Source organism: Oryzias latipes, chromosome 3 (assembly GCF_053564925.1).
Source record: "Oryzias latipes strain Hd-rR chromosome 3, Olatipes_Hd-rR_3.1".
Classification (NCBI taxonomy): Eukaryota; Metazoa; Chordata; class Actinopteri; order Beloniformes; family Adrianichthyidae; genus Oryzias; species Oryzias latipes.
This window is the reverse complement of record NC_136239.1, coordinates 4070708-4093552: the sequence shown is the minus strand read 5'-3', so window position 1 is coordinate 4093552 and position 22845 is coordinate 4070708. Positions and strand designations below refer to the sequence as shown.

The 22845-nt window shown below is 41.4% G+C and overlaps 1 long non-coding RNA gene across 5 annotated transcripts in view; it reads right to left on the bottom strand.

The window, feature by feature from the left end:
* The window catches only part of LOC144991129 (uncharacterized), a 77172-nt gene extending 54790 nt beyond the window's left edge, over positions 1 to 22382 (bottom strand). Inside the window, exons 1-4 of one of the 5 annotated variants that reach the window (XR_013655038.1) lie at positions 22067 to 22375; positions 20883 to 20957; positions 20522 to 20575; positions 19694 to 20444 (exon numbers count right to left, since the gene is read on the bottom strand). This is a non-coding gene — a long non-coding RNA (uncharacterized LOC144991129). Of the gene's footprint in view, positions 1 to 19693; positions 20445 to 20521; positions 20576 to 20882; positions 20958 to 21795; positions 22009 to 22066 lie in introns of those variants that run through there. The other 4 variants (XR_013655039.1, XR_013655040.1, XR_013655041.1 and 1 more) reach the window with 4 other exon arrangements.
* Between the last annotated feature and the right edge of the window lie 463 nt (positions 22383 to 22845).

Sequence of the window (22845 nt, the reverse complement as noted above, 5' to 3'; positions counted from 1 at the left end):
GTAAATTTACGAGTATTATCTCGTAAATATATGAGAAAAAACTCGTAAATGTATTAATTTTATCTTGCAAATTTTTAAGAAAAAACTCGTTAATTTATGAGTTTTATCTCATGAGTTTTATCTCGTAAATTCACAAGTTTTTTGTAAACTGGCCCTAAAACTCTGTCGTAGTCCCAACAGCATTTAGACTGTACAACGATACGGTATAGGGCTGCGAAAACTGCTTCTTTATTACTTATTTATTTATTACGTGTACTTTTACTTCCATTTTTTTTACTATTTTTATTCTTACTCGTGCCATTTGTTTTCTAACTGTTATATTTCTTGTTTGGCTGCTTTAAAAATTGAACTTCCCTCAGGGGATCAATAAAGTCCTATTTTCTCTTCTCTTCTCTTCAGTGGACACCACCAGCAGTACTTTCTGTTGTGATCTTGTGGGCGTGCTCTCCTCCAGTGCCTTGAGCCACACCAGCACCTCATTTGCTCCTCATCAGCCACTCTTCTTCAGATGGACGTCCAGCCGATGCCAAACTATTGTTCACCTCTGGTAACTGCGTATATTGGCAGTTATATCAGAGCTGAAAGTAATTTGTATGTGTTTTAATCCTCCCATTCTTCCTTCCAAGATCCTGCCCGGCCCCATATAGCAGCCACCCGCCAGTTTGCTCCCCTGCCTGCCTGCAAAACTGCCAGCCTGCCATCTTCACTCTCTACACCAGTTGAAAATAAAAGCTGTTACCCGGAAAGCAGTGTCTGCACTTGGATTCCACCTTCCACCCACCTGCCATAAAATATTTGTCCGTTTTTGATTTGTCTCCTTTAAGATTTAGTTTGGTTGTTTGGGGGTTTTCTTACATGTGTGGGGTTCTCTATTGCTGGTGGGAGGGAGAGGAAGGAGCAGGACTGTTGACCGGGGAGGGATGGAGGACACTTTTGAGAGACATTGTAACTGACAGAATCACTGCAAAATTTTGTTCGGAATTCTGTAGATTGCTACCCCCAAGATACTTCAACTCCTCCACCTGGGGTGTTTGGAAATGCTTCTTAGGAGTTGACATTGTAGGAGAAAACGTCCTTAGGAGTTTTCCATGCAAACTGGACCTTCTGCATAGGTCAATGGTTGGGATTCTGAAGTTTCCTCACTTGACGTTTGCATCAGTGACGTGCGGTGAGGTTGATGGCTGGTGAGGCACCGACTCCTCTGGAGTCAGATTTAAAAATAAAGAACTGAATATTTCAGCATTCATCCAACAGCAGGTAACGGCATAGAAGATACACACAAGAACATATCCGTCCTACAGACAATATTCCTTTCATGGGTCATGGATAGAACACTCTATTGTGTATAAATTATTCATACATACTGTAAACAAATTAAATTATACAGCATAAACAGCACACCTTTGACCCTCAGTAACTATTTCTGGTATTTTTCCAACTTCTAATTCTGGAGCTTTAATGTTATCAAATTATGTCTGTGAAAATGATCATAAAAATAATTATTTTAGGACTAAAGTTTAGTTTTCAAATACTTACATTTTTCTCCACTTACTCCCATGTTATTTTGGCCTCACATATTGAGTCCATGCGGCGATCCTTCACCATAAAAGCTCTATGACCTGTTGGAAAAGTCTTCCTCATTTTCCTTTAGTATAATGAGTCTCTCCCTCTCAATGGAGAGAGACTTCCTCAGTCTGTTCTGTTTCTGCTGTATGTTGTTAGTCTTTTTGGTGCAGAGAATGACCTCTCCACTGATGCTGTTGTAGCTGCTAGAGTGAGAGCCAGCTGGAGTAACTTTGTTGCCTCTGGAAACGCCTGGATTAGGTCAATGTTAGCCAAAAAGCGGAGAAGTTGACCAGGTGATCGGCATGCATTCCTTACTGCGTCAAGGAATCTTGCATACTTTGACAGACTCTGCAGCTTGGTGTCATCAGAATGTTGTGACATTTCATGGAATTTGGTGCAGTCAACCAAGCCAGGGAAAGATAGTTCACCAAAGTAATCAAACTGATCTTTTATTTGAACAATGATTTTCATTTATAACACGGAATACAGCACACGGAACACATCGGAAAGATACATGCTTACTGTTTACAGGATCCGGGAGTTTGAGCTCCGTCTTGTGGGCACTTCTCTTGGTTAACGTCGCTTCACAACATTGTCCAATAAGCGGGTTCTTTTCGTGGACTTGCTAAAAAAAACGTACCTAGTTCCTTAAATGCTTGAAAAGAGTTTGACTTTCAGGCATGAACTTTGCTGGATGCATCAGCAGCAGGTTCAGTTTGTGTGCATAGCAGTGAGTGAACATGGCCTCAGGCACCTTCTCTTTAACTTTGGCCTGCAAGCCGATAAGCTCTGATCCCATCACGGCAGCCCCATCGTAAGTTAGAGCCACTAACTTGTTGACACATTTGTATTTTTCCAGCACTCCCAAAACATGAGCAGCTATGGCTGGCGCTTGTCTATCCTCACTTACGTTATCGAAGCCCAAAAACACCTCTTTTACTTCGCAGGGATCACCTTTTAAAACAACACAGCGCAAAATGACAGAAATCTGGGCTTTGTTTGTGACCTCCGTAGTCTCATCAACTCCTACCGCAACAAAATGCGGTGGCATTTATGTCCATTTTAATATATTTTCTAATCACATCACCAACTGCTTCAATTAAATCATTCTGTATCCTGTTGGACAAGCCAGAAAATTCAGTGGATGTTTCCAAATGTCTTGCTAACCTCTCATCTTGCTCTGCATAATCATGCAGCAGTTGAACATAGTTAACCCGAGAAGTTTGCCTTCTCATTGTTGCCACGAAATGCCAGCTGCTGTTTGGCGAGAAAACAGGTTGCCTTAAAGAGGTATTTTAGTATATCTCGGTTTTCCCTCACCGTAGCATTGTGATGTTCAGCTTCTGTTGTTCATCCAATGCCGAATCGATCCTCGATTTTCTAAACGTTTTGAATGTTTGAAGCTGATTTTTCATGTATGCTGAGGCTTCTCTGCAAATTCTTCAGGTCACAATATCCTGTGTTACTCCAGACGTTCTCACAATGTGAGGATAAAAGTCAATGAAAGCAGTAGGGATGGTTTCTTGCAGGACAGCCACACAGCCAGTCTTCTTGTTGCTACCTCTCCTTATGAAAAGAACGACATCCTCGCATTGTAGAAAACCCTTCAGCTCCGGGGTAGGTCTTCCATCCTTGATTATCTTCCAATTCGCCTGGTAATCCAGTTGGGAAAAATGTTTTAATTTTGCAATATAATCCTCGATAATGAAGCCGATAAAGCATGAAAAAGACCCAACTGTTATTTGCTGTTGTTGGATTCAGCTTGGCGCCTACTTTGAATTTCTACTGGTACCGCACCAGTACAGCTATGAAGCAGCTTTCAGCTGACGTCTGCGCCCTATTGAGGCTCACCTGACCGGCAGCCTTTTCTTCACGCTCACAGTCAGCGCTCTGACCGCATGTGCAGTCGGAGCGCTGACTGTGGGCGTGAAGAAGACATGAGGCGAGCACTCCGGAGCCTCACCCGGAGTTTCCGCTCCACATGTGCTCGCGCAACCCTCAAATTCAGCGATTTTTAACCTCAGAAACTGTGGAAAACGTGTCAAGTTAACTGAAAATGTATCTTTAACACGGATCAGTGGAAAATAATATATACTTAATGCACGTTTTTCTATTTTAACTGACTGCACGTCACCGGTTTGCATGTTGGTGCTGGAGTAGAGAGGTTCACAGAGACAAACCCTTACAGAACCCTACTGCACAGGTGCTGTCGTTTGACGTGACGGGTGCTCCCATTTAAACACGCACGTATCCGGAGGGCTGTGATTTTGTGTGAGTTCTGTTTGTTTACTCCTTCTCTGGCTGCTTGCTCGTTTGCGTTTTGGGAAGGCGGCTTCCTGCAGCGTCTCCTCGGCCGTGCAGCACGTCTGGAGCAGCTGTATTTATAGATCGGCCTGTCAGGAGACGCAGCCAGGAGCCAGAAAGTAATGATGCGCTACAAATGAGCCTCATTCAAAACACATTCACACACTCATGCAAACACACAGCCTTATTAGGCACACACACATGCACGCACACACCCACACAAACCAGAACGGGGATTCAAATTTGAGTTTGTTTCCAAAACAAATGAAAAGACTGAAGCTGCTGTTTTCCAGGTTTTGTAGAAATCAACAGAACCAATGATAAGTTTGTTTAAACACTCGAGTCATGTCTGAATATTAGGAACATTGATGCATAAAGAACCCAAATAAAGGACATAAGACAAACAACGACCATCGATTCTGAAAGAAATAATTCACGTTTCCTTTAACACTGTTGTTTTTGACTAAAAATGTTTCTTTTTCTGCTTGAAGTTCTTTTTCTGTTCTGCATAAAAGCTCCCATCCTTTTTACTTGTAATCCTTCTGTTCATTAACATGGAAAAGTTTTATTTTCCACCATAAAGGATTTTGCTGAGTCATTGAATTCCAATCATCAGCAGTAATGTCAGCCTTCCTGCTCTTCGTTGTTAAGGGTGATGGCCCTTCTCCAGTCACAGAACCACATGCTGCTCTGGTTCCCTGTCAGAAGGATTGATCCACCTGTCCATCACGATGACAGCTCAGATCCCCCCCCAGTACCTTGGCCTGAAATCAGAAACGATCAACCTGAAGGTTAAACTGCAGCTGTGGGAGCAGACTTTGGCACTTCCATCCACGTTTGGCCCTCAGCTCAGCTCCAACTGCATAGTGTGAACAAAGCTTCTCTCATCTTGTCGTGACTTATTTGCTGGGATCATATTTGACAGCCCCCCCCCCCAAAAGACAAAAGAACCGGTTGAAATGAGGTAGGCAGAGAAAGGTCACCCGAGTTTCCAGTTTTCTCCAGCACCTGTCGGTGGTGTTTTGACAGAGGATGTTGTCGTCTGGCTTCTTAGCCCTTGTGCTATCTTAGATGACCCCCCCCTTACATTGACGTGTTCTCCCTACCATGACAAAGGTGGATAAAGGTGGAAAGATTTCATGTAATCCATGGACACCAGTGAAGATCACAAATCATTGAAGAAAAAAGGTTCAGAGCTCTGTCTAGTGGGTCTAGATGACGATGATCCTGGATGGCCCTGGAAAAAATTGGCTTTTATAAGGGTGGTCTCTGTTTTCAGTGCTATCGGAGACGCCTCTTTTTCTGCTTTGTCATTATTTCAGAGCAGTTCATGATGGCAACACAACGTCTTATTGTCACTATCTAATGCAGAGATGGTCAAAAGTCTTGACGGGTGGGCCACGAAGGGTTCCTAAATTTCACAGAAGGGCCGGAGCAGGAGCAGATGTGCGGAACGTTTTTGGTAACCCAACTCATCGAACAAAAGAAATAACACAGAGTCTGAATCAAAGTATGTTTGAATTTAGATTAAAATTTAATTTATAAACTTTAAAACAGAGCATTTTTGAGTTTTTATTTCAAAACTGTGACTTTTGTTCTCATTTTACTGCCAATTGTACCAATGAGGTGATGCCCCTCAAGGGGTAAAACTGCGTTCGTGTGGTGTTGCAATTATCAGAAAATTTACAGCCAACTTGGAAAACACATAACAACGCCAGAAAAGCAACAAATTTGGAGACACACCAGAATTACAGGGAAAATAAAACATTTGTAAGAATTATCAATAGAATTTATTCTAGTTTGGCGGGACAGGTTAAATAGTTTCTTGGGCCGCATTTTGGTTTGCACATCCCTGATCTAATCCCTCAGTCAAAAACTGCCCTGACAGACGGATCCGGGCTGTCGAAGACCGCTTGATGAACCAACGACCTTGTGCGACAGGTTGTAGGGAACACTTATCCAACATGTAAGGATAAGTAAGGATGAAGTAGGTGAGGCGTGTCATACAGATTTGACATTTTTTCAACCCTATAAATGCTGCAGACTGCTCAAAGAGCCCGTTAGTTCTGTTCAGGTGAAAAGTATATGTGCTACTTCCTACAGCCTGACTGCTAGAAATGAGGAAATTATACAGAGTTTAGTTTGTGTGGACGTCCTATAGGTGAGACGGGCAATTATGTATCAGAGGCACACCACGCGCACGCAGTATTGGTGTGCGGTCAGCAAAGGTCAGTACATGCACCTTACTAACCACTAGGGTGCATGATAATTCTGTGCAACTTACAGTCTCCCAATAAATATTTCACAATATGCTTACTGCACATAAGACGGTGGCCATGAGCCTCAAGGGAACTGCAAGACACACCTGTGCTCCCCTTAAGATGCAGCCGCTCCTCTCTAGGACCACCCAAAATCCACCTGTACCAGTCATGACTAAGACATAAATCCCAGCCTTCCTCAAGTGTCTTGCATGACTTCAGTTTCATTCTTTTATTCTCCTGCACTTACACTTTCCTCATTTTCACTAAAGTGCACCAATCTGCAGCTACATTTTATTGCTTTAAAGTCCCTTTTAGCCCTGGCAGAGTGTGAGACTTCGGAAAACCTATTATCAGGACTTTGAAGCAGCGCCTGAGTCTCACTATGGGCAGAGCAGATCGGGGTGAACTAAGCAGCAGTCAGTTTTCCAAAAGCCATTAAAAGGCAGAAAGAGGCACAAACTCCATCTCTAGGCTCATTATGGATGCTGGTGCTGAAGGTTCTTCATTTCACGAGGATGCTGCTCATTGTGCCCATCTGCCCCTGTCTCTCTGCTGGCTCCACTCCCACCAAGCAGCTGGTTTTTGAAGCCAGTAAGCCTCCTCTCACAGGAAGATTGCAGTAGACGAATGTCGCTTCATCCATGTCAGAGATCTCCTTAGTCCCACCATTAAAAAGGTGCTCAGCACAAACCATGCTTTTTAAATCAAGAGGACTTGTTTTCTGAGTGGCTGAGTTTTTCAAAGCGGTGAAGTTTGCTGTTTGCCTCCTGATAAGCAGCGTTAACTCAGACAGAGGACCTTCTTTGGTCTTGTTACAGAAAATCATTCTACCGTGCATGATCTTCACAACTGTTAAAGGAGTGAACGTGAAGAAGAGGAACAGGAATGTGATGAAGCCTTATTAAACACCGTGATTTTACGGTAAAATGCTTCAAACGAAAGAAATCTAAACCCAGTCAAGCCATTCTGCCAGAGAAATAGAGGAGCAGATGCTGGTCTTACAAAAAGAATGAAGACATTTGGAGAGAACAAACCACACATTATGCCTCCACCTGTCATGAAAATTAAAGGTTCAACTGATGAAACTTCACCTCACTGGGTTTTTTTTCTGCTCAGTGAGCAAAACAACCTTTGAGGAGGTTTAGAAATGTGCAGGGATCAGGTCTCCTCTTTGTGTCCTTGAGGCAAAGTCGTCTTTGAATTCCCTGAAGTTGTGTCTGTTAACCCTTGTGCTATCCTCTGGGGTCACGATGACCACTGACGTCTTCTTCCTACCATGACAAAGGTGGATAAAGGTGGAAAGATTTCATGTAATCCATGGACACCAGTGAAGATCACAAATCATTGAAGAAAAAGGTTCAGCGCATTGTCTAGTGGGTCTAGATGACCCTACTCCAAATGTCAATGTGCATAGGATAGCACAAGGATTAAGTGCTTCAGCTCGCTGGTCTGCATCCTGGGATTGGTGAGAAGAGAAGCTGCAGAGGGGACAGAACCTGCAGCCTTTACCCCAAATGAAATGATTTTAATTTTAAATGAGCTTTAAAATTAAGCTTAAAGTTGCATTTCTGAGTATTTATGCTATCAAAACCATTTGAAGGATTTGGTTCAGACGATTGAGATGGGTACCAAATTACGGCAAGTCGCTGACCTCTGCTCAAATCGCATAACAGGACTTTAGTCACTTTCTTTCTGGCACTTCAACACATGGGCAGACAGGGCGGGAATCACCCTACCTCTGTGCCATGGCCGCCCCATTTGGCAGTAGCTCCTCCCACAGGCGTCCTAGTGGCCTTTTCTTGTGGCCAGTCTAAGTTACACCTGTGCAATAATCATGCTGTCTAATCAGCATCTTGATATGGCACACCTGCGATGTGGGATGGATTGTCTTGGCAGAGGAGAAGTGCTCACTATCACAGATTTAGACAGATTTGTGAACAATATTTCAGAGAACTGGTTGGGGAGCCGGTTTAGCTCGTGCTGGTTTGCGGCGCCTTCCGTTCGTGAAACCCAGGTTCAGATCCGGGCTGCTCCCTGTTCCCTTCTCTACTTCTGTGCCGGTCCCAAGCCCAGTTGCTTTGAGAGGGTTGCGTCAGGAAGAGCATCCGGCGTAAAACATTGCCAAGTTTACCATGCGACTCGTTCGCTGTGGCGACCCCTGATGGGAAAAGCCGAAAGAGAAACAACAACATTTCAGAGAACTGGTTATTTTGTGTGTGGAAAATGTTTCACATCTTTGAGTTCATACCATAAAAAAATGGGAGCAATAACAAAAGTGTTGCGTTTATGTTCTGTCGACCAGGAGTTGGTGTTTGGCTCCTCTGAAGTCTCTACCAATGCCCTTTTGTGTGTTACTCATGAATTGATCCATGTGCCTGTTTATCTTTGTTGCAATGATGCCTGACACGAGCTTCCATGTTGTGGACAGACAGGTTATTGGCCGGTAGTTGGATGGGACTGCACCCTTTGAGGGATCCTTCTGGATCAGGATCGTTCGCCCTTCCGTTAGCCATTCGGGGTGAGTCCCATCTCTTAGCAGCTGGTTCATTTGTGCTGCCAGGCGCTCGTGGAGTGCGGTAAGCTTCTTTAGCCAGTAGGCATGTATCATGTCAGGGCCCGGTGCTGTCCAGTTCTTCATACCTGAGACTCTTTCTTGGATGTCTGCCACTGTGATGGTTACTGGATTCTGTTCAGGGAGGTTGCTATGTTCTTTTCTCAGAGAGACCAGCCACTGGGCATTGCTGTTATGTGCTGTCTCTTTCTCCCATATACTTTTCCAGTACTGTTCAGTTTCCAGCCTTGGTGGGTCTGCTAGGCTGTTTTGACACTGCCACTGAGCGTACACTTTTGCAGGTTGAGTTGCGAAGAGCCTGTTTATTCGTCTGGCTTCATTGTCTCTTGTGTACCTGTAACAAAGTGGCATTTGTTACTTGTGTGCGTCAACTTGCGTCCACTTGATTTTTACCTTTTTTTCTGCTCACTTGCTTCCTCACCAGGGCATATTTGGACAAATGTTTGTTAAGCTGCTTGGCAGCCATTTTGAATGTTAAGCTGAACCCATTTTGAAAGGGGTGTTTTGCTGTTGACCCCGCATCCCTTCGGTAATGGTTCGAACCAATTGGGGCAAGGCTATATAAGCAGAGGTGTTCGCTCAGTGTGTAGGAGGAGTTGTAATTGAAAACACGTTGGATTGTGAAGAATAAAACTGTTAACGCCAAACAAACCAAGACCCAGACTGGTCACTTCAGCACAGCCGCTTCTGCTATTCTGTCACAAGTGGTGTCAGAAGTGGGATTTAAATCTGTGCTGAGTGACTAACAAGATGACCAGAGGTGCAAAAAAACCAGACCAGGAGAGTGAGCCTGATGATGGATTGGGACCATCGGATGACCGAGGAGCCATGGCAGCAATAAGCCCAGCAGACAGAATGGAATAGCTGGCAGAGCTGGTGAAAACCTTGGTCCAGTCTCAAGCAGCCAGAGACAAGAAGCTGGAAAAGGAATTCTCCCGCCAGGAACAAAGATGGAGAGGCATGCAAGACCAATTCCAGCAGATCCAGTAACAGGTGACTGCAATGCAGGAAGATCATGGCAGCAGAGCGTCTGTGGAAGGTGACGACCATGATGAAGGAGCCAGTATGGACCCAGGTGGCCAGAATTTTAGGCATCTGAAAGAGCCTAAACTTCACCCATTAACATCGGATGATGATATTGAACACTTTCTCACCACATTTGAAAGAATGGCTCAAGTATGTCGGTGGTCCAGAGAAGAGTGGGCGGTTCGTTTGGTGCCCCTTTTGACAGGAAAGGCCCGTGCTGCTTATGTGCTTATGGACATTTCAGATGCAGAAGACTATGACAAGGTGAAAGATGCAATCTTAGCCAAATATGAGATCACAGCTGACACCTATCGACGCCGGTTCAGATCCCTGAAGATTGATCCAGGAGAGACACCACGTGAGCTTTATGTTCGGCTGAAGGACTTGTTTGGAAGATGGGTTAAACCAGAGAAGGCAACTGTGAAAGAAATTTCAGAGCAGATTATTCTGGAACAGTTTCTGAGGATGGTGCATCCAGAATTGGAGGTCTGGATTCGTGAGCACGATCCAGCTACAGCAGAAGAAGCTGCTCGCCTTGCGGAGATCTTCACTTCAGCCAGAAAAGGATCCAAAAGAATCTACCTAGGCCGGGAAACCCATGATGCCCATTCAAGTGAGTCCTTTGGGGGTGATCGGGGGTCTGGTCAATTACAGAATAGAAATGTTGATAGTAGATCTCCCTCTCAAACTGTAAAAAAACAACCTACTTTTAAAGTAGGTGTAAAGGAGCGGAGATGTTTTCATTGTAATGATTTAGGCCACACCCAGTATTTTTGCCCACTGCTGAAGACTAAACATTCCCTTCTGAGTTCTGTTCCAAGACCAGCAGGTGATCGGGCCTTCAGCACCGTTGGACTACAGGGCTGTACGGTACCTGTTCTGGTTAATGGTAAATGGTAAACATGGTGAAGCTTTGCTGGACTCAGGCTCTTTCCAATCTCTCGTACATGCCAGTATGATTCCACAGGAAAAACAAAATGGTGTCTTTTCAAAAACAAGAAACAATCATGTCGCTCTTAGATCCACAGGTGTTTCAGGAAACTCCGGGCTTCACATCACTGGTCCAGCATAAGATCCGACTGAAGGAGGAGGCCCCTGTGAGACAACGGAGTTAACGCATCCCTGAGCGATTGGTGCCAGTGTTGCAACAAGAAATTGAGTTGATGCTCTCAATGGGTATTATTGAAGCCTCCAGCAGTGAATGGTGTAGCCCTATTGTGCTTGTACCAAAGAAAGATGGCTCACTAAGATTCTGTATTGACTTCAGATACCTGAATGCCATTTCCAGCTTTGACCCGTATCCAATGCCAAGAGTGGACGAACTTTTGGAAAGAGTGGGCTCAGCAAAATACATCACCACACTCGACCTGAGCAAAGGATACTGGCAAGTGGCTTTGGCTCCAGAGGCCAAGGAGTTAACTGCATTCAGGACACCATTTGGTATGTACCAATTTAGGGTGATGCCATTCGGCCTTCAAGGGGCACCAGCAACCTTTCAGCGGCTCATGGACTATGTTTTGAGAGATGTGAATGAGTTTGCTGCTGCATATCTCGATGATGTTGTGGTGTTTAGCCGATCCTGGTCTGATCATGTCTCCCACCTTAAGGATGTTTTGCAGTGCATCCGAACTGCTGGATTAGCCATCAACCCGAAAAAGTGCACTTTGGCTCATCGGGAAGTGGAGTATCTGGGATTCGTCATTGGGTTTGGACAAATAAAGCCTCAGGTGGATAAGATGGAAGCCATTCGTTCCTTCCCAATTCCCACCACAAAGAGGAAAGTGAGAAGCTTCATTGGGTTGGCGGGATGGTATCGGAAGTTTATCCCCCGTTTTTCGGAGAGGTCAGTGGTGTTGCAAAATCTAATTAAGAAATCGGCCCCTAACAAGGTCTGTTGGACAGATGACTGCAACACCGCCTTCTGCGACCTCAAGGAAGCAATTTGCACACAGCCGGTCCTTCATACACCAGACTTCAGCAAGCCATTCATTTTACAGACTGATGCCTCAGGAGTCAGTCTTGGAGCGGTTCTTCTTCAAGAGGTCGAGGAGGACAGAAGACCTGTGGCGTTCCTGAGTCGTAAGTTGCTGGACAGAGAACTAAAATATTCCACTGTGGAGAAGGAATGTCTAGCCATGAAGTGGGCCATTGAGTCTTTCCGATATTATCTGCTTGGGCGCCACTTCATCTTTAGGCGGCTGCTCAAGGCTAGGAGCCTTTGTTTGGCAGTTTCCAGTGCTTCAGGTATGGGCACCTGGCTGTATCTCTGAGGTACTTGCTTTCTCATTGTACCTCTTTCAGCTTACTCACATCCTTCCGAGTTGCCTTAATTTTGGCCTCTAACCATTGCTTCCATGGTGGGTACTGTTTTCTTCCATGGTTGCTCTTGTAGCCAAGCATCTCAAGGATCACTGCTGCTGAAGTGTAAACCGGTTAATTGGTTTCTCTGATGGTTGTGGTACACTGCAAACTCTTTGATTCTTGCACAGATTTAAAATCTTTTTTAGACATTCAAGATATTTTACCAGGTTTTAAGTTATTTTATCTTATCTTTGCTTTACAACTTTACATACTTATCTCAAAATAAGCCTAATCAAGTTTTTTTTGTCTCATTAAGATCTAGAATCTAGAAATAAGAAAATAATTATTAAACTGAGTAAAAATGCCTTTGATCCATAATCCATACCAATAGAAAAACTTGATTTGAGTTAAAAAAACCACTCAATTACTTGATTTAAGAAATGTCTATGAGACATCAACATTTTATTCAACAGATAACAACATGGTGAAGCCACATTCACTCTGAGACAGTTTACATCGAACACAGTTGTTTTGAAGACCATGCAAAGACGTTTTCTCAACAGAAAAAAAGTCACAAACATTTGGCAAATGGCCTTGCAACTAATAAATTAACTGGAAATTTCACAAACAAAAGTGATAAGATGCTTTTCAACATTTCACAAGTCAGCCTAATTTTCAGGCTGCGTTCTTAAGGAAATAACATCAGAAAGACTATATTTTATTGGCACAAACGCTTTCTCCTTAAAACTTAAAGAATAATATGATGTGTAATCAATGAGCTCAGACACTAATTCTGTGGCCTGAGCAAGAGTAGGTACTGCCACTTCATAGGCCTGATAGTTGGGATTTAAACGTATTGTTTCGTAGCGTTGATATTCAAATGCAACAACAGTGGAATCAATCAAATATATGTCCTTAATCATTCCAAAAACTGGTAAAGTATTATCAACATCTGCAAGAACCATAGATTTCCTGCTTATGTATTTATTGCCATTCAGGATGTACCACTTTACTCTGACAATAGATTGGAGCACCTCTATTCCTAAAAAATCTCTGATTTTTTGTTCGACATATTCAGTATTTGTGACAGATAGCACAGGTCCTGATTCTTTTTCCTTTCTAAAAACTGGATTTTCAACGCCCAAATCATTCTGACAGCTTTCGAGAAATTGATTGTGGTTTGCAAGTGATTTACAAACATTTTTAAAATTTAATTTTGAAGCCCACTGCTTAAAATACTGGTGCTTGGACTCAAAGCGCATGCACATGCTCCTTGTTAAAGGACCAAGGGATAAGATTTGACTCGGGAGATGCAACATGTAATGCTGCTTAGGTATGACATTGGGAAAAGTTGTTTAAACTGGTACAAGTGATTTTCTATCATATTTTTAAGTTGAGATACAGTTAGCAAAGAAATGACTGGAGCAAGAACTATCTGCACAATTTCAATTAATTGCAAAATGAATTTAACAAACTCATTGTCAACACAGTTAAGAAGGAAGGGCAGAATTTTTAAAAGAACTAACATTTGTCCACAAGACTGTTTCAGTTTGTTGTCATTAGCTGCCAGAGTGCTGACAGTAATGGGACAAGGTTTGTCTCGTATATCAACAGGTGAGTATGGGAAATTCTGAATTGCTGAATTTACGTCATCCAATTCTATCTGTCCTGTCAAAATAAGGTGCTTTAGCACAATCTTAACTTCCATTGGTGCAACACCTTCAAAAATAACATGCATTATATCTTGTGGAGTTTGTTTGATCAGATCAAAAGCAGGAATATCAATTAAACTGCTTCTTCTGTTGATCCCATAAGTAGTTTTGAGAGAAGCTTTCAATGTATCAGTGCTGGCTTTGTCTATTTCTAAGCACTGCTTAATGTGCTTGTTCAATGTTCTCTCAATAAACATACTCTCCTGAAATAATCTTTGCATGTCCTCAAATGTGCATTCACATTGTCTGCATTTGCTGTAAGCAAAACCAACACCTTCTTTAAATCCAGCAAGCTCGTGTTGGGCTAGGGTATCTCCACATACTGCTATCACAGCACCAAACAACTCTATTTCACCATTTGATGTTTCAATCCTTACTCCACTATAAAGTTGTGTTAGATCTTTGATAAGTCTTTTTATAATAACATCAGGGCCTTGTTCAGAAATGTCATTTACCTTAGCAATTGCAATGAGTCGTATGGCAGCCAATTTTGACCGATATTTTGGATCTATATTACCGAGAGTATAATAAAACATAAGCAATTTGTTTGCAGAAGCATGGGGCCCTAACGGGTTACAAATTTCAATTTCATCTGTATACAAGATTATTTGTAATGCGTTGGGCTTTTCAGAAAACAAAGGGTGTGAAGTAACGAGTGCTCCATCTGTGAAATCATATAAGAATCCCTCTCTGGATCGTAATGGTGCAGTTGTCAGCATGTTAAAAATTCTGGAATTGCTCAACAACTGTTTGAGATTTTGAACAAGAGGTACATAATAAAAACTTCTGTTTTTTAAAGACATAACTCGCGAAAGACTTCGCTTCACCCAACTTATCTTTTGCGACACCACTACTTCCTCTGGGTAGACCGGATTGAACATATGCTGAATTTTCTTGTTCAGTCCATATGCAGTGTTGGGGAAAGGATCCACAAATTTGTCAAATGTACCCAAAGCATCCTCTTGAAGCTCAGAAGTTGTTTCAGGGTGTTTTTCAAATACTCTTCTCATTCTCTCCCTCATGGTGGCCAGAAGAACAGCTTGATACTGTTGCACTCCTGAGACGATGTTGTTGACTGTTCTCTGTATAAAGTATTTGCAACTCATTAATTTCTAAGTCAGTACCAAATACCAAATGAAATTACCCTATTAGTAAAGAAGATATAGCCAAGTTGATGCATCTGATTAAACAAATCAAACTTGCCTGTGACAAATGGCTCTGTTCTCGAACATTGATGACAAAAGCTGAAGCAGATATAGCAACATCAGGAACAGATGTGGATGTTACAGCAACAGCCGCTTCCTTCATGTAAAGGGGAAAAACAGTTTTTAAATGTATTGCTCAAAAAACAATAATTTTGTTAAATCACTTTGTAGTTTTTACACATTAAAATGCAATAAAGATGAATCAATTGCTTATTGATATTTTTTATATTTAAACATTTTTAAAGTGTTGCTTCGCCTACAGCTTTCTTGTTTGTTTATTGCCTTGTATTTCATAAGGTTTAAAACTTTACTCTGCATTTTGTGACACTTTTCTGGGTTGTGCAGCGGGCCTCAGTCACTGTCTATTTAGGTTCTCAGTTATCTTTGGCTGCATTTACACTGCAAGAAAGTGACACAAATCCTTTTTTTCCTTCCATATCTGCTGTTGTGTTTCTGTCTGTTGAAAGTGCCTTCAAATCAGATCAATTCCAAATTGGGCTACTTTATTTGTGATCCTACATGTCTGATAGTTGTCAATGGCCTGCTGTTATTAAAGACAATGGCACTGAGAGACAGACAGTCATCACAAATCTGTGACGTGAAAAACAAAAATAACGGAGGAAAAACGAAAATTTGATCTGTTTTCTCCTATTCCCTCTATTAATCCCTCCGTGTTTATTTTAATTTAATTTTTTCTACTCCGATAACAGGAAAAAAAAACAATTAACTGCGTAATCCCCATGCAGCCCCACGAACGCCATGTTTGTTTTGATTTTATAATTACGTTGCACATGCACGCATCACATTCTTTTGCGCTTCTGTACAATTGATTCGTAATCAGTGACGGGCATGAGATCTAAATCCGTAAATCCAAAATTCGATTTGTTGGGCTGTTTAGAAACTACTTACAGAGTGATGAGTTTCGTTCTCCAGAGGCTGCCGCGTTTCAGGTTGTGATTTACTCGACGTCCTCGGAGTACTGCTGGTCGATTCATTAATGGTACAGTTGGCAAAAACCGAAATGCCAAAATTCTCCTGTCCGCAAAAAGGCAAAAATACAGAGGATGTGTCCGTTTAATGTGGCGTGAAAAAGAGTTGAACACTCTGAAGTCCTGTCGACAACCCTCGATTCCACAGTAAACCCAAAAATCTGCACTGCAGGAATGAATTGTGTTCATGTGGCTAAGAAGCACCTTCAGACTCAATGAAACAAATACCAAACAGATCATGCATCTCCACAGAGCCATGATCAGCTAGCTTGCCTTCTTCTTCTACCGCGTACTTTTTGGCGGTATCCGCGCATCACTCTTCAAAGGACCCCGTCGCTAGGTGATGACCTCAGTAGCCGGGATGTGCATATAAATTAACGAAATAAAACGTAGTATCACATTAAGCCTGTTTACCCAACAGCGCATCAGTTTTGAATATATATTTGGAAAAAACTTTAATACTTAAACGAGGCCTGTTGTTTCATAGTAAAAATTTACTGCACATCCACTCGTCACACAGAAATTACATCACCACGCTAATCTGCGACTAGCCGACCCCCACTGTTTCACAAAGTACGGTCTAGAGAGAATTTGTTTCCCGCTTGAGAGGAGTCAAGTCAGTTTGAAGCTTTTGTGCGTTTTCCTTTTTATATTTTTGCCTAAACTTGGACGTAAGCCAGAACATTTTTTGATTCGGGAATGGACGACTTTGATGCTACAACTTTATCAGTGTTGGAAGGTAAGTTATTTGGTTTCATGTAAACGAGTCTAAGCTAACGTCTGCCATTTTGTTTGAACGCGGTACCTTAGGTTAGCTGGGCTGATTCGTGAACGTGGAGGCTATTTTTACGAGGCGTCATATTTTTAAAGTGTGACATTTTAATATGTGTTTCAATTTTTGTATGATATATTGAATTTGAACCAAAAATAAAATGGTACATGGTGTCAATGCTCGGTGTGCTCGTTCTCGAAGGCGCTGCCTGAACACTTCAGCAAGTTTATCACTATCCCGTGTTCTTTTTTTTTTTTTTTTTTTTTTTTGCATTTAATCAAACCATGTGGCTATCAAAATTGATGGGTGGGGGTTCTGTTCCTACTGTTAACTGGTGTGTGTCGCCATACTGTATCGGAAGCGTTGTGCGCAATCAGTATCCGGGTGTTAGAATTTTGACTTGGCACAAAGCGCAATTAATTTGTCCTATCAATTTTTAAGGATGAAAATTTCCGTGATTTAAAAAACCACTGACATCACTACCAAATCCAAGTTGCCGATGGATGTCAAAGTTCAACATGTTTTTCGCACTTGCAGGATTCCCGCGCGTTTCGTTCTAGAATTGTACCTAAAAAATGCACAGCAACCTTTGGATGAATCATTTTGAACTAGACGCAGAACAGAAGCCCAAAACAACATACATGGATATATTTAGAATTTGTATTCATTGAAAGTGGTCACTTGAACACTGGTTTTCGAGCCGGCATGATTGAACGGAACATTAAAAAATACGAAAATTAAAAGGGTGGTGAAAACATGAATCAATTCAGAATTGAAACTCACAGGCGAATTCTAAGAATGGAGCTTTAAGGAATGCAATATAAGTCCAAGGCATTTTTCAGTCTACCTTTGGTGCAGGTTTTTTTCTTTTGTTATTATGGACAATTTTAATCCAGATCAGAATAATTTTAACCAATCAAAGTTGGTTATAATTCACATTGGATGACGATTTACAAAATCTGAAAAGTAGCATGTGGTGTAATTGCACTCTATGATGGTAGGGATGCTATAGTTGATTCTATGGATGGGAGAGAAATTGTGTTTAATACAGAATGTCTAATTTTTAATTGATAGCTGCCGATGTTGATGAGGAAGCCTTGCTAGGTCTCACCCGGGAGGACTTAAAGGATCTATTTCCTGGATCAGAAATTTTTTTGAGAAGAAAGAAGCTCTATGATTTCATGTGTCAAAAGGTATTACAGTAAAAACATCTGGCTATCACCTGTCTCAGTCAAATATCTTATTTGTGTTTTATGTGTGTTTGTTTTTTTAAGAGTGGGAGTGCTCCGACAGATGTCAGGACTTGTGAAAGGGATGTCATCCCTGCAACAACAGCTGTATCACCATGCCAACCTCAAATTTCCACTACCATAATTACTGACAAGAAAATGAAAATGCCAGAACCACCAGAATATGTCGTGTATACAGATTCAGAGCTGGAAATGGTGCGCAGCCAGTACTTTGTGTTACTTCGCAATGGGAAGGAAAAGGACTGCAATATGTCTAAGGAGCTTTGTTGCAGGCTTGTGAGAAACACAATTACCAGTATAGTTGCAATTCTGCGTGCAAGTTCTATGGGAAAGGAAGTAAAATACCCTTCCAGACTTGAGATGAGAGCAATGTCTCAGAAGGTGGTTGAATATTACCCTATGTTACGTGACAGTGACACAGACATGCCATATGTAAGTACTGTGTTGTGTTGCGCACACACACAAAATTAAAAGTGTCAAAGTAAGAACCAATAAAATTGTGTTTTTTTTTTCAACAGCTGACCATTTACACCAAAATGTTCAAGAGACTCCAAAACATAAGGTCCCCAAGGAAGAGACAAGGCTCCATGCCACAACAAGGGAGAACCAAGAAGACTCTCTTTAGTTCAGAAAGCACAAGCAGTGAAGCTGATGCCAACACAAGTGGCACGAGTGATTCTACCATACTACTTGAGGATGGATCCAGTGAGGATTCCAGTACTGGTATGTTGAGGAAGAGATGGTGATGGGGTTAAAGTTGGCTAGTAGGATAAACATTAAGGCTATGTTCTTTCCATTGTTTTTAACTACAGCACAGGATCAAATTTTGGTTCCATCTAAGTCAGTGTCTAGCTCCTCCCCAAGAGTGTAACACCTCAGTCAGCAGCACATGGAGACAAGGATTTTGGTAAGCCCATTTTAAGGCCTTTAAACACATTATGCTTTTGACACTAATATTTTTTCTGTTTGTCATATATTAAAGGAGTCCAGGACAGTCGGAAGATGCAGGCCAGACATTATAAAACCCTTAGTAAGATGTACATTAAGCCCAAAGCAAAACCAAACCAAATTGATGTTGCTCAACTTTTGGACCTTGAGTTTGAGGCACGACGGTCTTTCATTAATGGAGATGTAACAAGGGAAGAAAACAGAGCCTCAAAATTTTTTAAGGCGTATCCATGCTTCAAAGAAGTTAAAAATGTAAGTTTCTTGCTTCATTTTAATTGGATTTTTTGTTGCCTCTGGTTCCTTTTGTATTTAAGGTCAATTGCGATTTAATAACTTGAGCACCCTTGATTTATTTATTTTGCTAAGGCCATGGATGAGCTGCGTCGTATTGTGGGCGGTGCTAACCTCAAGTACACTGAAAAAAAAGACCTGTTGGATTGACATAAAAAAATCATGGACATCGGTTGCGCGCAAAAAAATCATGTTGAACCAATATAATTATTGCACATAATAAAATCATGTTCTACCGTAATGAATGCTTCTTTGTTTCTGCACCTAATAATTTTACATTAACAAACAAGATTTTATTATGTCATTTACCATAATTTTTTCAAACATTTAAAACACTATTATTTGTTTGAAATTACCTACATAGTTCATTTAATTTATAAATTATTTTAATAAAATTTAAATTGAAAAATAAAATTGCAATTGCAGATTATTATTTAAAGCAAATACTTTCTTGTGCATTATGACAATCCAATGAACATATGACACTGAACACAAATTTCAGATTTAACTTTTTTATTATCTAAACTTGAAAAATATGTTTACAGTGTAGCATAAAATGACAAATCACAATAAATTGGGCTTGCTATTTTTATAAAACAGAAGATAACAGAGCCAAAGCAAACAGCTGGAACCCCTTCTTAGGAAAAAGTTAAACTATTTAAAGGTCATTTTATTCAAAGAGTCGGATCTTTAAGCCTGAAACCTTAGACACCACTTTGCCTTACAACTCTAATACAGTTTTTTTTGGATTACCTCAAAGGTGTGTGACGGAATGTCCAAGGGAGAGAACCCAAGAGCAGGAAGAACGACCCAAATCCAATAGTTCACTCGAAGGGGCTTTAATGCCAGAGAACCATAACACCAGAGCATAGAACGAAGACGCTCCGACACAGAAACAAGATCAGACACTGCATAAATAGACAAACCAATCAACATAATACAGAACACCTGTGACCAGCGGGAGAGCTCAAGAAGGGAAGGGCCTCCAGGAGATCATAGCAGGAGCAAAGTCACGGCCCCATGACAAGGTGTTTCTGAGATGAAGATGGTAATCAGATTTGTGCTGTAAATAAGGCCAAAAAAGCCTTGGCATCTGCCACTCAGACACTTGGTGGGTCGACCACCACAGCCTGGGAGATGTGGACCACGAGAATGTCCTCTTCCTCACCACTGCCAGTTTCCATTAGGAGGGAAATTCCCACCGTGGTGTCCTCGATTGCCTCCTGGATTGCTGCATGGTCTTCATTCTAAAGAACACAGAAGATATTTGTGTGCACAGTTCACATTTGAAGTTTAGTTAAAGCGTCTAGATTACACAACTCACCTGTACTTTGAATAAACCAATGAACTTGTTTATATTGGCGAGAAGTTCAGCAGTCTGAAATACAAAGAGTCAAAAAAAATTAAATTCACATGAAAACTTTGGAAAAATACAATTCTTACCCTTGGCTCATCAATAAATGTTATAGTTACTGTGTTAACAAAATCATTATATACTTAGTGTCATGTTAACAGAGGTAGTGGGATAACCATCAATTTCATTATTTATTATGTATGTATCTCTCTGCATAAAAGGTGCGTGTAAAGAGTAGGGCTGGCAATCTTGATTACCTCCAGATTCGATGACAATCCAGGAGACAATAATTACAATAATATATGGTAAATGCATGGTGAGGGGGACCCACCTGACTCAGTGAAGACTGGAGCATGGAGCCCAGCATGATCAGGGAGGAGCAGTTGGAAGTGTTGTGTGATGAGCTCTGTAATCAGGACAGAGATTTATGAGATACATTTCAAATATATAGAGAGAGAGTGACACTTCCACAGCTTTGTTGTATCATTTTAATAACTAAACATGCATTGGTTTGAAATCAATAGCTGCAAAAATATTCTGAAGAAATTAGACCAGAAAGAACATTTGACACCCCCCTCCCCCCACAGGATTCAAACCACGCTTATGAAAACCCGCGAATTTTGAAATGGAAACTGCAAAACTAAACTAGCAGATCGGGAGTAGATAATCCCCCCCACCCATAAAGGATTCCCCTATTAATTTATCACAAATAGGAGGAATATGTGAAGTAGGATTACAGACATTATTATAAGGCTGTAAACTTTTTACTACACATTATACACTTGTTCCAAAAGGACATGAATATTTTCACTCCATTAAACTCTCAAAGCTAAAATAAAAATATGTTCAGCATCATAGAATGAAAACAAAGCTCTGATTGAAACCAAAGACTTATGTAAACTGGACACACCGAACGCATTCCGTGCACGAGACGCGCACGGAGAATGATTGACAGCTGACTGAGACAGAAGTGCGCTGCTGTTTGCTGGTCAAACAATGCCGTCCTTAAGCTAGCTCATGGTGGAACGGTATGGAAAAACTAAATAATGACAATAGTAATGATAGCTTCTCACATTTTCCTTCAATTTCGGTCTCCACAACGCAGAATTTAGCAAAAAGAAATCCACTTAGTGACGATGAAAAATCCCCTGGCAGAGTTTCTGCCTGTGGAAAAAAAAACGCCGTGCCCGCAAGCGCCCACTGCCCCTCTGTCAAAATTGAATTCCTACGGCATAACTACTCACCACTCTTCCCCGTACATCATTTGAAATCACCGCGTTTACAGCTGAATCTGCCTGCGACGTGAAAGTACAATTTACCGCGCACACACACCTCCCCCTACCTGCCGTCCGAGGGCTGCGGCCGGCAGGGACAAAAGTGGCGCGCAGAGCCTTAACTTTGATAACTACGACAAAAGTGGATTACAAAGCTCTTCCCCATGGAAAAAAACAACACTAATGATACATTTACGCTTTCCACTTTCATAAATTAATTTGTTAGAGTAAATTAACTTACCTTTTTTAAGCTCCTCCAGCCAGCAGGTGCTTGTAGCTTCTCTAAAATGGCTGACGGCAAAGTTTCTCCTCCTGGAATGCTTCTTCACAGACGGGGTTTACTTATCCAAAATTAAGGGGCAAAGGATCAAGCATAACTATTTCATGTTTTGTCAACATGATTTAAATATATAAAAGTAACACAGCAAGAAATTATGTGTGATTTTCAAGATTATATTATGTTTCGAAGGTAAACATAATTTGTTCATATTAAACAAACATGTTTACTATTTGTAAATTGAACAACCCCACTTTTCCCGTTTTTTCAGTGTACATAGATGAAATGAGGGGAAGGTGGAAGGAATTTTGTGCAAAAGTTCAGTTTTTTGGAGTGTGGAAGAAGGCTCTGAAACCCCCTTTTCCATTGGATGTGCGTGGAGGCAAGTTCCTGTTTTGTTTTTCAAAACGTGTTTGTGTTCAAAGCACTTAGTTGTCTATTTTGTCTCTTTCTTAGTGGGTTTCACTGTTGCTTTCATCAATGCACTCCCATCACTTTTCCCTTCACCAACTCCACCACCAAAACGGCTTGGAAGTGCCAGTGAGGCTCTCCTTCATGTCCTAAAGGTATAGATGTAGTTTTAGCAGTGTCTGTAATTTGCATAATTTCATTACATACAAAGTTGTTCTTCTTTGTATGTAATTGTTGCTTCTTTTTTTTTCTTTTAAACAGCAAATCAGTATTAGTATCTTTCACTTGCAAAGTCAATATTATAGTCAAATATTTTCTGTCTGACAATAATC